Source organism: Stenella coeruleoalba, assembly GCF_951394435.1.
Source record: "Stenella coeruleoalba genome assembly, chromosome: 11".
In the NCBI taxonomy this organism is placed as follows: Eukaryota; Metazoa; Chordata; class Mammalia; order Artiodactyla; family Delphinidae; genus Stenella; species Stenella coeruleoalba.
In genome coordinates this window covers 21,142,804-21,156,198 of record NC_137157.1, presented here as the reverse complement: position 1 = coordinate 21,156,198, position 13,395 = coordinate 21,142,804, and the positions used below count along the sequence as shown (strand labels likewise).

The following is a 13,395-nucleotide window of genomic DNA, read 5'->3' as shown; positions in this document are numbered from 1 at the left end:
ATCCAAATATTTAACACTAACAGCACAGGAACCCACCAATCAGAATGAGGCTGGCCATAGTGCTGAGCATGATCCTGGGGCCCCTGCAATATCAAGCATTACCTCTTGAGTTGCCGGGTTGCAGCAAGGTCTGGGGATTTTGGGGTAGGGGCTGGATGACAGGGCACCAGTAGGATGCCAGGTGGACTCAGGTCAGCAGTATTTACCAATGAGCAGGTAACAATTTCAATATTTTAACAATTGGTACAGCAGTTCTGGAGCATACAGGTGAATTTAGCTGTGTTCACACATCATTTCACACATCTGTGCACATATCTTTTCAGTGTGCTTTTAATTTGCATTTCTTTTATTATGATTGAGTTTGAACGTCTTTTTATGTGTTTATTGGTCATTTGTATTTCCTTTTTTGTGTTTCATCTTTTTGTGTGCTTTACCCATTTTTCTTTTGTGTTGTTGATCCTTTTCTTATTGATTTGTAGGAGCTCTTCATATATCATGACATTTATTCTTTTACTTGACTGTAGAGATTCATTGGTCACCTACAGCAGGCTTGGTGCTGTGCTAGGACTAGGGATACAGAGATTAAAAACAATCACAGAACTTGTCTTCAAAGAGCTTACAGACTAGTGAAGGAAACAGATAAGGAAATAAACCATTGCAATAAAGAATAAAAAGTGCTTTGAGAGGGGTGAGCCTCAGATGCTTTGAGAGCGCAGAGGAGAGAGAACATTTATGTTGACCATGTCTGATTAGGAATTGCAAAGGATGTACAAAGCCTCTGAGTAACAAATGCTTAAATGCTGTCCCATGTGTAAAGACTAATGTTTTAAATGCTTGGTTGACTCCTCTGTTTCAGACCCATTTCTAAGAAAACCAGCATTATGATTTCATCATATCTGATTCTACTTCATGGTCATGACCTACATCCAGACCCTGAAACACAAAAGGAGTAGTGTAGATACATCTCCACTTTCCTGATGGTAAGTAGCTTTGTCTCCATTGAAGACAGATAGCTTACCATTGAACTATCATCTAAATTTCCTAAACAGGTAGAGGCATTTCCAAATAGAAAATGGGCCATGTCCCCAAATGTGGTTCTTTGTTCTATCTATTAATAATCTTTTTAGCAATCGTTGGGTTTTAAATGCAGGTTGGACATAATATAGCACTCAGACCCAGCACTGACCTTCATCTTTCTATTACATCTTTTATTTTCTTTATTGTGAACCTGCTGCGAATATTTCACATCTAATTAACCCGTATAGCAGCACATGGCATTAAATGGGTCATCCTATTTTAAGACCTTTTTTTTTTTTTTTAATCAGTTGAATGCAGTTTGGGCAATCTACTCCAGCTGGGGCTGGAACAATGGAACACGAGCCTTGGGCAGAACAAAAGTTCTAAACAGCTTCTCTTATGAGTTGTTCTAGTGCAGAGCAGAATTTTGAGATGCTGTGTGTCATAAACCCACTAGGCAGCTTGTCCTTCATCCACTGAGGTGGAGAGTCACTGCTTCAGCTCTCAGCAGTGCCAAAGAAAAGAATTTCACTTTCTTTTTTTAAATATCTTTATTGGAGCATAATTGCTTTACAATGGTGTGTTAGTTTCTGCTTTATAACAAAGTGAATCAGTTATACATATACATATGTTCCCATATCTCTTCCCTCTTGCGTCTCCCTCCCTCCCACCCTCCATATCCCACCCCTCTAGGTGGTAACAAAGCACCGAACTGATCTCCCTGTGCTATGCGGCTGCTTCCCAATAGCTGTCTATTTTACATTTGGTAGTGTGTATATATCCATGCCACTCTCTCACTTTGTCACAGCTTACCCTTCCCCCTCTCCATATCCTCAAGTCCATTCTCTAGTAGGTCTGTGTCTCTATTTCCCTCTTACCCCTAGGTACTTCATGACATTTTTTTTCTCAGATTCCATATATATGTATTAGCATACGGCATTTGTCTTTCTCTCTCTGACTCAATTCACTCTGTATGACAGACTCCAGGTCCATCCACCTCACTACAAATAACTCAATTTCGTTTCTTTTTATGGCTGAGTAATATTCCACTGCATATATGTGCCACATCTTCTTTATCCATCCATCCGATGATGGACACTTAGGTTGCTTCCATCTCCTGGCTATTGTAAATAGAGCTGCAATGAACATTGTGGTACATGACTCTTTTTGAATTATGGTTTTCTCAGGGTATATGCCCAGTAGTGGGATTCCTGGGTCATATGGTAGTTCTATTTGTAGTTTTTTAAGGAATCTCCATACTGTTCTCTATAGTGGCTGTACCAATTCACATTCCCACCAGCAGTGCAAGAGTGTTCCCTTTTCTCCACACCCTCTCCAGCATTTATTGTTTCTAGATTTTTTGATGATGGCCATTCTGACTGGTGTGGGATGATATCTCATTGTAGTTTTGATTTGCATTTCTCTAATGATAATTGATGTTGACCATTCTTTCATGTGTCTATTGACAATCTGTATACCTTCTTTGGAGAAATGTCTATTTAGGTCTTCTTCCCATTTTTGGATTGGGTTGTTTCTTTTTTTCTTATTGAGCTGCATGAGCTGCTTGTAAATTTTGGAGATTAATCCTCTGTCAGTTGCTTCATTTGCAAATATTTTCTCCCATTCTGAGGGTTGTCTTTTGGTCTTGTTTATGGTTTCCTTTGCTGTGCAAAAGGTTTTAAGTTTCGTTAGGTCCCGTTTGTTTATTTTTGGTTTTATTTCCATTTCTCTAGGAGGTGGGTCAAAAAGAATCTTGCTGTGATTTATGTCATAGAGTGTTCTGCCTATGTTTTCCTATAAGAGTTCTATAGTTTCTGGCCTTACATTTAGGTCTTTAATCCATTTTGAGCTTATTTTTGTGTATGGTGTTAGGGAGTGTTCTAATCTCATACTTTTAAATGTAACTGTCCAGTTTTCCCAGCACCACTTATTGAAGAGGCTGTCCTTTCTCCACTGTACATTCCTGCCTCCTTTATCAAAGATAAGGTGACCATATGTGCATGGGTTTATCTCTGGGCTTTCTATCCTGTTCCATTGATCTGTCTTTCTGTTTTTGTGCCAGTACCATACTGTCTTGACTACTGTAGTTTTGTAGTATAGTCTGAAGTCAGGGAGCCTGATTCCTCCAGCTCCGTTTTTCATTCTCAAGATTTCTTTGGCTATTCGGGGTCTTCTGCGTTTCCATACAAATTGTAAAATTTTTTGTTCTAGTTCTGTGACAAATGCCAGTGGTACTTTGATAGGGATTGCATTGAATCTGTAGATTGCTTTGGGTAGTAGAGTCATTTTCACAATGTTGATTCTTCCAATCCAAGAACATGGTATATCTCACCATCTATTTGTATCACCTTTAATTTCTTTCATCACTGTCTTATAGTTTTATACATACAGGTCTTTTGTCTCCTTAGGTAGGTTTATTCCTAGATATTTTTTTCTTTTTGTTGCAATGGTAAATGGGAGTGTTTTCTTAATTTCACTTTCAGATTTTTCATCATTAATGTATAGGAATGCCAGAGATTTCTCTGTATTAATTTTGTATCCTGCTACTTTACTAAATTCATTGATTAGCTCTAGTAGTTTTCTGGTAGCATCTTTAGGATTCTCTATGTATAGTATCATGTCATCTGCAAACAGTGACAGCTTTACTTCTTTTCCGATTTGGATTCCATTTATTTCTTTTTCTTCTCTGATTTCTGTGGCTAAAACTGCCAAAACTATGTTGAATAAGAGTGGTGAGAGTGGGCAACCTTGTCTTCTTCCTGATCTTAGTGGAAATGCTTTAAATTTTTCACGATTGAGGACGATGTTGGCTGTGGGTTTGTCATATATGGCCTTTATTATGTTGAGAAAAGTTCCCTCTATGCCTAGTTTCTGGAGGGTTTTTATCATAAATGGGTGTTGAATTTTGTCAAAAGCTTTTTCTGCATCTATTGAGATGATCATATGGTTTTTCTCCTCCCGTTTGTTAATATGGTGTATTACATTGATTGATTTGTGTATATTGAAGAATCCTCACATTACTCGAATAAACCCCACTTGATCATGGTGTATGATCCTTTTAATGTGCTGTTGGATTCTGTTTGCTAGTATTTTGATGAGGATTTTTGCATCTATGTTCATCAGAGATATTGACCTCTAGTTTTCTTTCTTTGTGACATCTTTGTCTGGTTTTGGTATCAGGATGGTGGTGCCCTCGTAGAATGAGTTTGGGAGTGTTTCTTCCTCTGCTATATTTTGGAAGAGTTTGAGAAGGATAGGTGTTAGCTCTTCTCTAAATGTTTGATAGAATTTGCCTGTGAAGCCATCTGGTCTTGGGCTTTTGTTTGTTGGAAGATTTTTAATCACAGTTTCAATTTCAGTGCTTGTGATTGGTCTGTTCATATTTTCTATTTCTTCCTGATTCAGTCTTGGCAGTTGTGCGTTTCTAAGAATTTGTCTGTTTCTTCCAGGTTGTCCATTTTATTGGCATAGAGTTGCTTGTAGTAATCTCTCATGATCCTTTGTATTTCTGCAGTGTCGGTTGTTACTTCTCCTTTTTCATTTCTAATTCTGTTGATTAGAGTCTTCCTCTTTTTTTTCTTGATGAGAAAAAAAGTGGTTTATCAACTTTGTTTACCTTCTCAAAGAACGAGCTTTTAGTTTTATTGATCTTTGTTATTGTTTTCTTCATTTCTTTTTCATTTATTTCTGATCTGATCTTTATGATTTCTTTCCTTCTACTAACTTGGGTTTTTTTGGTTGTTTCTCTAATTGCTTTAGGTGTAAGGTTAGGTTGTTTGAGATGTTTCTTGTTTCTTGAGGTAGGACTGTATTGCTATAAACTTCCCTCTTAGAACTGCTTTTCCTGCATCACATAGGTTTTGGGTCGTCGTGTTTTCATTGTCATTTGTTTCTAGGTATTTTTTGATTTCCTCTTTGATTTCTTCAGTGCACTTCGTTATTTAGTAGTGTATTGTTTAGCCTCCACGTGTTTGTATTTTTTACAGATTTTTTCCTGTAATTGATATCTAGTCTCATAGCGTTGTGGTCAGAAAAGATACTTGATACAATTTCAATTTTCTTAAATTTACCAAGGCTTGATTTGTGACCCAAGATATGATCTATCCTGGAGAATGTTCCATGAGCACTTGAGAAAAATGTGTATTCTGTTGTTTTTGGATGGAATGTCCTATAAATATCAATTAAGTCCATCTTGTTTAATGTATCATTTAAAGCTTCTGTTTCCTTATTTATTTTCATTTTGGATGATCTGTCCATTGGTGAAAGTGGGATGTTAAAGTTCCCTACTATGAATGTGTTACTGTTGATTTCCCCTTTTATGGCTGTTAGAATTTGCCTTATGTATTGAGGTGCTCCTGTGTTGGGTGCATAAATATTTACAATTGTTATATCTTCTTCTTGGATCGATCCCTTGATCATCATGTAGTGTCCTTCTTTGTGTCTTGTAATAGTCTTTATTTTAAAGTCTGTTTTGTCTGATATGAGAATTGCTACTCCAGCTTTCTTTTGATTTCCATTTGCATGGAATATCTTTTTCCATCCCCTTATACTCAGTCTGTACGTGTCCCTAGGTCTGAAGTGGGTCTCTTGTAGACAGCATATATACAGGTCTTGTTTTTGGATCCATTCTACTAGTCTATGTCTTTTGGTTGGAGCATTTAATCCATTTACATTTAAGGTAATTATTGATATATATGTTCCTATTACCATTTTCTTAACTGTTTTGCGTTCGTTATTGTAGGTCTTTTCCTTCTCTTGTGTTTCCTGCCTAGAGAAGTTCCTTTAGCCTTAGTTGTAAAGCTGGTTTGGTGGTGCTGAATTCTCTTAGGTTTTGCTTGTCTGTAAATGTTTTAATTTCTCCATCAAATCTGAATGAGATCCTTGCTGCGTAGAGTAATCTTGGTTGTAGGTTTTTCCCTTTCATCACTTTAAATATATCCTGCCACTCCCTTCTGGTTTGCAGAGTTTCTGCTGAAAGATCAGCTGTTAACCTTATGGGGATTCCCTTGTATGCTATTTGTTGCTTTTCCCTTGCTGCTTTTAATATGTTTTCTTTGTATTTAATTTTTGATAGTTTGATTAGTATATGTCTTGGCGTGTTTCTCCTCGATTTATCCTGTATGGGACTCTCTGTGATTCTTGGACTTGATTAACTATTTTCTTTCCCATATTAAGGAAGTTTTCAACAATAATCTCTTCAAATATTTTCTCAGTCCCTGTCTTTTTCTCTTCTTTTTCTGGAGCCCCTATAATTCGAATGTTGGTGCGTTTAATGTTGTTCCAGAGGTCTCTGAGACTGTCCTCAGTTCTTTTCATTCTTTTCTCTTTATTCTGCTCTGCAGTAGTTATTTCCACTATTTTATCTTCCCGGTCACCTATCCGTTCTTCTGCCTCAGTTATTCTGCTATTGATCCCTTGTAGAGTATTTTTAATTTCATTTATTGTGTTGTTCATCATTGCTTGTTTCATCTTTAGTTCTTCTAGGTCCTTGTTAAATGTTTCTTGCATTTTCTCTATTCTATTTCCACAATTTTGGATCATATTTACTGTCATTATTCTGAATTATTTTTCAGGTAGACTGCCTATTTCCTCTTCATTTGTTAGATCTGGTGGGTTTTTATCTTGCTCCTTCATCTGCTGTGTGTTTTTCTGTCTTCTCATTTTGCTTATCTTACTGTGTTTGGGGTCTCCTTTTTGCAGGCTGCAGGTTCGTAGTTCCCATTGTTTTTGGTGTCTGTCCCCAGTGGCTAAAGTTGGTTCAGTGAGTTGTGTAGGCTTCCTGTTGGAGGGGACTAGTGTCTGTGTTCTGGTGAATGAGGCTGGATCTTGTCTTTGTGGTGGGCATGTCCACGTCTGGTGGTGCGTTTTGGGGTGTCTGTGGACTTATTATGATTTTAGGCAGCCTCTCTGCTAATAGATGGGGTTGTGTTCCTGTCTTGCTATTTGTTTGGCATAGGGTGTCCAGCACTGTAGCTTGCTGGTCGTTGAGTGAAGTTGGGTGTTGGTGTCGAGATGGAGATCTCTGGGAGATTTTCACCATTTGATATTATGTGGAGCTGGGTGTTCTCTTGTGGACCAGTGTCCTGAAGTTGGCTCCCCTACCTCAGATGCACAGCACTGACTCCTGGCTGCTGCACCAAGAGCCTTTCATCCTCACAGCTCAGAATAGAAGGGAGAAAAAGAAGAAAGAAAGAAAGAAAGAAAGAAAGAAAGAAAGAAAGAAAGAAAGAAAGAAAGAAAGAAAGAAAGAAAGAGAGAAAGAAAGAGAGAGAGAGGGAGGGAGGGAGGGAGAGGGAGGGAGGGAGGGAGGGAGGAAGGAAGGAAGGAAGGAAGGAAGGAAGGAAGGAAGATAAAATAAAATAAAGTAAGGTAAAATAAAATAAAGTTATTAAAATAAAAAATAATTATTAAGAAAAAAGATTTTTTAAGTAAAAAAAATAAAACGGACGGACAGAACCCTAGGACAAATGGTGAAAGCAAAGCTATACAGACAAATTCTCACACAGAAGCATACACATACACACTCACAAAAAGAGGAAAAGGGGAAAAAATAATATATCTTGCTCTCAAAGTCCACCTCCTCAATTTGGGATGATTCGTTGTCTATTCATGTATTCCACAGATGCAGGGTACATCAAATTGATTGTGGAGATTTAATCCGCTGCTCCTGAGGCTGCTGGGAGAGATTTCCCTTTCTCTTCTTTGTTCGCACAGCTCCCGGGGTTCAGCTTTGGATTTGGCCCCGCCTCTGCGTGTAGGTCGCTGGAGGGCGTCTGTTCTTCGCTCAGACAGGACGGGGTTAAAGGAGCAGCTGATTCGGGGGCTCTGGCTCACTCAGGCCAGGAGGAGGGAGGGGCGGCGAACCTGCGGCTGCAGAAGCCGGCGTGACATTGCACCATCCTGAGGCGCGCTGTGTGTTCTCCCAGGGAAGTTGTCCCTGGATCCCGGGACCCTGGCAGTGGCAGGCTGCACAGGCTCCCGGGAGAGGAGGTGTGGAGAGTGACCTGTGCTCGCACACAGGCTTCTTGGTGGCGGCAGCAGCAGCCTTAGCGTCTCATGCCCGTCTCTGGGGCCCGCGCTGTTAGCCACGGCTTGCGCCCGTCTCTGGAGTTCCTTTAAGCAGCGCTCTTAATCCCCTCTCCTCGAGCACCAGGAAACAAAGAGCGAAGAAAAAGTCTCTTGCCTCTTCGGCAGGTCCAGACTTTTCCCCGGACTCCCTCCCGGCTAGCCGTGGCGCTCTAGCCCCTTCAGGCTGTGTTCACGCCGCCAACCCCAGTCCTCTCCCTGGGATCCAACCGAAGCCCAAGCCTCAGCTCCCAGCCCCGCCCGCCCCGGCAGGTGAGCAGACAAGCCTCTCGGGCTGGTGAATGCCGGTCGGCACCGATCCTCTGTGCGGGAATCTCACCACTTTGCCCTCCGCGCCCCTGTTGCTGCGCTCTCCTCCGCGGCTCTGAAGCTTCCCCCCTCCACCACCCGCAGTCTCCGCGCACGAAGGGGCTTCCTAGTGTGTGGAAACCTTTCCTCCTTCACAGCTCCCTCCCACTGGTGCAGGTCCCGTCCCTATTCTTTTGTCTCTGTTTATTCTTTTTTTTTTGCCCTACCCAGGTATGTGGGGAGTTTCTTGCCTTTTGGGAGGTCTGAATTCTTCTGCCAGTGTTCAATGGGTGTTCTGTAGGAGGTGTTCCACGTGTAGATGTATATCTGATTATCTGTGGGGAGGAAGGTGATCTCCGCGTCTTGCTCTTCTGCCATCTTTCTCCTCCAAGAATTCTGCTTTCTTATCAGGAAGACTTCATATTGTCTGAATTAGTACACTGGACCAACTATATACTGTGTGGGACTCAGTGGAAAATGAAAATATGGGGACCTTTGTTGAAAAATTAAGAATTTCAAAAGAATGACAGCAGAGTGTTAAATCAAACATAGGGTCTTCTAAGTGAGGGACCCTGTGTGACTGAACAGGTCACTTGCTCATGAAGCAGTCCTGTGAATGGGATGCAGGAAACTACAATGGATCAGCATAACACAGCTGATCCCTCCACCAGACCCTCGGCACCACGCATGGAAGGAACCTTGGCTATCATCTGGTTGAACATCCTCATCTTCCAGGTAGGGAAACTGAGGCTTAGAGAGATTGGGTTGATAAGTTCCAAACACAGCTGGGCAGAGGCAAAGTCAGAGCTATAACCATAGACATAATGTGACTAAAATATATGGAGAAGAGAGCTCCAGACTACCTGTTACACCCTGAAATTGATCATATCTCCTATTATATAACCATGACTTAGGTTTTATGTGCACCTTTGAGAGTTTTATCACATTTCTATCAACATTTTTCTACCGGAGAAAGTAAATGGGATGTGTGCCCTTTCTCTTTGCCCTTGGCTTCCTTCTCCACCTAATTACATCCAGAATCCAAGTCCATGGGCACTGATTCAATGATCTTTTGACTGATCCCATGCTTTTCAAACTTTCGCAACTTTGACCTTACAACTGTGTTATACTGAAATCTAGGTCGCATCAACACACACATATATAAGCGAAACAGCTCCATTAAGCAGTACTTACCTTTCTACTTGCAAAGGAAATATTTGCTATGCTATTTAAAAATACTATTTCATTGAAAACAAACAAATGCTGGTCATGACCCCCTAAATTGATTTTGGGAACCACAATGGGTTATATCACACAGTTCAAAAACCCTGCTTGAATGTCCATGTTGATTCTCTACTGGGAGGGGTAGGTGAGGACTGGAGGCATCTCACAAGAAAGCTCTTCTGGAAAAAAGAATCGCCAAGGCCCCCACGTGCTGGCAGAGGGGCAAGAAATAGACACATTTGGACCCTACGGGGGGGATATAAATTGGCACCACCTTTCTAAAGGCAGTTTACTATAGCATCTTAGAAACGTGTTCACTCTGACCAAGTAATTCTACCTCTAGAAAACAAGGCCAAGGTCATAATCACCGGTGTAGCCAAAGATTTAGCTACAAGGGATGACCAATGCAATATCATTTATAATAGAGGGATATTAGAAACAATTCGAAGGTTCAACAGTAGGGAATTGGTCAAATGAGGGCATCTCCCTGTGAATTCAATAGTATACCTCCATTAAATTATTTTGTATATGTAGTGAAATATTTAGTAATATCAAAATATTTATGATACATTAAATGAGAAAAGCAGATTCAGAGCCGTATATACCACATGATCCCATTTTCTTATGAAAAGAGAAGACTTGGGTGCATCTATTTTTCATTAAAAGTCTGGAAGAAAATATATCGCAGTTTTGATAGTGTATTCTATGAATATGTGGGTTGTAGGAATATAGGTGAATTTTATTTTCTTTAAGATTATCTATATTTTCTAATTTTTCTACATGACCATAACCACTTGTGTAATTAACAAAACAACAACAACAAAGGACTCCTCAAAAAAATAGAGGGGCAGGGAAGATACAGAAAGCAAAGTGCATTTGATCTAGGATGAGTGGAGAAACTCATTTGAATCTTCCTAAGTAAAATATAGTAATGTTTTCTCTTATGGGTTACATATTCCACAAAACAGGTTGTAAATATTTTCTTTTTAAAAAGTTTGAGCATTAGGACTGGCCATCCAGGTTCAGATGAAGGTTCAGCTGCATTCTTCAACATTTACAGGAGGGTTCTCTCTCCAGTGTAGACCCAGTGATTTCAATGGGTCACTTAGAAGCTTTTTTTTTTTTTTTGGGGCGTGCCATGTGGCATGTGGGATCTTAGTTCCCCAACCAGTGATCAAACCCATTCCCCCTGCAGTGGAAGCACGGAGTCCTAACCACCGGACCATCAGGGAATCCCCCAGTGAGTCATTTAGAATAGCTGAATACAGAAGTGGGTGGAGTCCCTATAGGGCTTCTAGTTTCTGGAAAATTTCACATCTAATGGGGCCTGCCAGATGCTTCCCTTTGATTTTTGTACCACACATTTTCATGTGACATTTCATGTTGATCTTCACAATAACCCTATGAGATAGGCATTCTTTTCTTGTTATTATTAGGGGTGGGGGAGAAAATTAATACCCAGAGACTGGCTTGCTCAAGGTCATATGGCAAGACCAGTCAAGGTCATATGGCAGGACCAGTCAGGACTCAAACACAAGCCCCTGACACTAACACCCATGCTTTCGGCACTGCCCCTACCTCGTTGCCCTACGTCTTGAAAACGTTTTCTGTTTCTGAAAGCACAGCTTCTTGAAGGTTGTGGTGCCTTACTAGGAAAAAGCCGTTACTCAAAGCTATAGTGTAAGGACCACTGCAGACACACTGATAGGTTCAAAGTTGGGGCAGAGATTCATGCTCACAGCCAGGTCTGAGCCAGTAGGAAAAGAGGCCAGCTTGATTATCCAAGCTCTCCCTCCTTTCCTTCCTCTGTGCATTTCAGTGTCCCCCTGTGGTCACCACCCTGTGAGGTTGAGTGCCCTGGCTCTGTTCTCTGTCTCTGGTGATTACTCAGACTTCCTAGGTGGGGTTGCACCCTCACTGCACCAATATCCAAAGTTCACCCATTCTACTTCCCTTTCGCTTCAGGATCTCTTACAGCCCCTGATCTGGGGTGACCTCATTCGTTAAGGTTGGGGGGAGAAATTTTCAAAAAAAGGAGGGATCCTGGAGAAGATAAGGAAGCCAACATATTAACCAAGAAATAACATTTATGAATGGAGATCTTTTTTTTTGGCAGAATGACTTTTCTACTATATACTCAATACCATTCCAGAGTTGGTCACTAACAATATGTTAATGACTTCCTTCATCTGTATTCTATTCAGCAATTAATTAAAATAAGCCAGTATTGAGAAGCATTTCATAGAATAAATATTTTGATCTCACTTTGCCTAGGTTGATAGTGGAACAAAATATAGAAGAAAATATAGCAGCTTTGGAGAAAACAAACTTAAATTTAAAGCCCAGCTTTCTTGCTTTGATGAGTTGTTGAACGTCTGAGTCTTACTTTCCTCATCTGAAAAATGGAGATAATACTTCGTAGCTCCTAACTTGGAAGGACAACACGTAAGAAGCCCTCATTCCCCCAATGGTGTGCTGAGTCAGCTTGCCCTGGCTCAGAGAACCCATGGTTAATTTAAATTTTCAGGTTTTTCTGAACTGGTTGTTAAACATAGTCACCATTAAAAGTTAAATTACATAAACTTATAATTAAATACATTTTAAATCAAAGGTAATAACTACTTAAAACTCATCACATTCTAACTATTTTACTATATTTCACAACTGTCTATGCTCTCATAGCTATTCACATCTATTGTATCTGAACAGTGGAAACCCTAAGTAACAGTGTGCCTCTGTACAGCTCTTCCCAAGTCTGTTCAGTGACATCACACTAATAGTTTGAAATTGGCCACAATGAGAATATTTACACCATGTGTATGAGCAAAATCCACAAGTCAGTACTCCATTTACTGCTTTGGTGATTGTCTAACACAGTGTTTCTCAACCTCAGCACTATCGACATTTGGGGCACAATAATTCCTTGTTCTAGAGGGATGTGCTGTACGTTGTAGGATTTTAGCAGCATCTCTGGTCTCTACCTACAAGTTGCCACTAGCATTCCCTCCAAGTTGTGACAATCACAACTGTCTCCAGATATTGCCAAATATCTCCTGGTGGGCAAGATTGCCCCCTCTTTTCCCCATCGAGAGCCACTGGTCTAAAGGGTTGGCAACCCAAGGCTGGTGGACAAAATTTGGCCTGTGGATGTTTTTGTATAGTCTGTAGGCTAAGAAGAGGTTTTAAATGTTTAATAGGTTGAAAAATATGACAGAGACCAGATGAGGCCACAAAGCCTATAATATTTACTTTTGGCGCTTTAGAGAAAAAGTTTGCTGACCTCTGGTCTAAGTTGTGGAGATGTTAATAATACAGATTATTTACATTGTGAAGAGCACACACAAAAAACTGAAGAAATGTTCTTCCAGTATTTGAAAACTGTTATTTAATTCAGCAAAGAAGCTGTTTATGTTTCTGATAAATGAGTGAATTTCCAACCTATGCAGTTTTGGAGCCGAAAGAGGGTCTGGTTTAATGAATGCAATTTGTATAAGACTAAGAGTTTAACAGTACATCACATGTGTGATTTCAGGAAAATAAGTGTATTGGGAAGGAATTAGTGGAATGGAGTGCAGTTCCATTTGTCAAATCATGCTTGAACTGCAGCCAGAAATTGGCTACCAATACAAGAGTTCAGCAAAACTCAATGAAAGCATTCTGTGAGAATCAGTTGGCCACCTGGAATTTATAATTCACAAAATTGTACATTTTATTATTATTTGTAAAGCGTGTGTTAAACATCTGTTATATCAGAAAATTTTTAAATAAGTGAGTGTATAT

The 13,395-nt window shown here is 40.1% G+C and overlaps 1 protein-coding gene across 2 annotated transcripts in view; it reads left to right on the top strand.

Moving 5' to 3' along the window:
* The window catches only part of NR1H4 (nuclear receptor subfamily 1 group H member 4), a 119,948-nt gene that overhangs the window by 38,053 nt on the left and 68,500 nt on the right, over positions 1–13,395 (top strand). Inside the window, exon 2 of one of the 2 annotated variants that reach the window (XM_079937172.1) lies at positions 857–980. The exons of the other annotated variant lie outside the window; for it this stretch is intronic. The gene's annotated coding sequence lies outside the window, so the exon portion shown is untranslated. The remainder of the gene's footprint in view (positions 1–856; positions 981–13,395) is intronic. 2 annotated transcript variants of the gene reach the window in all.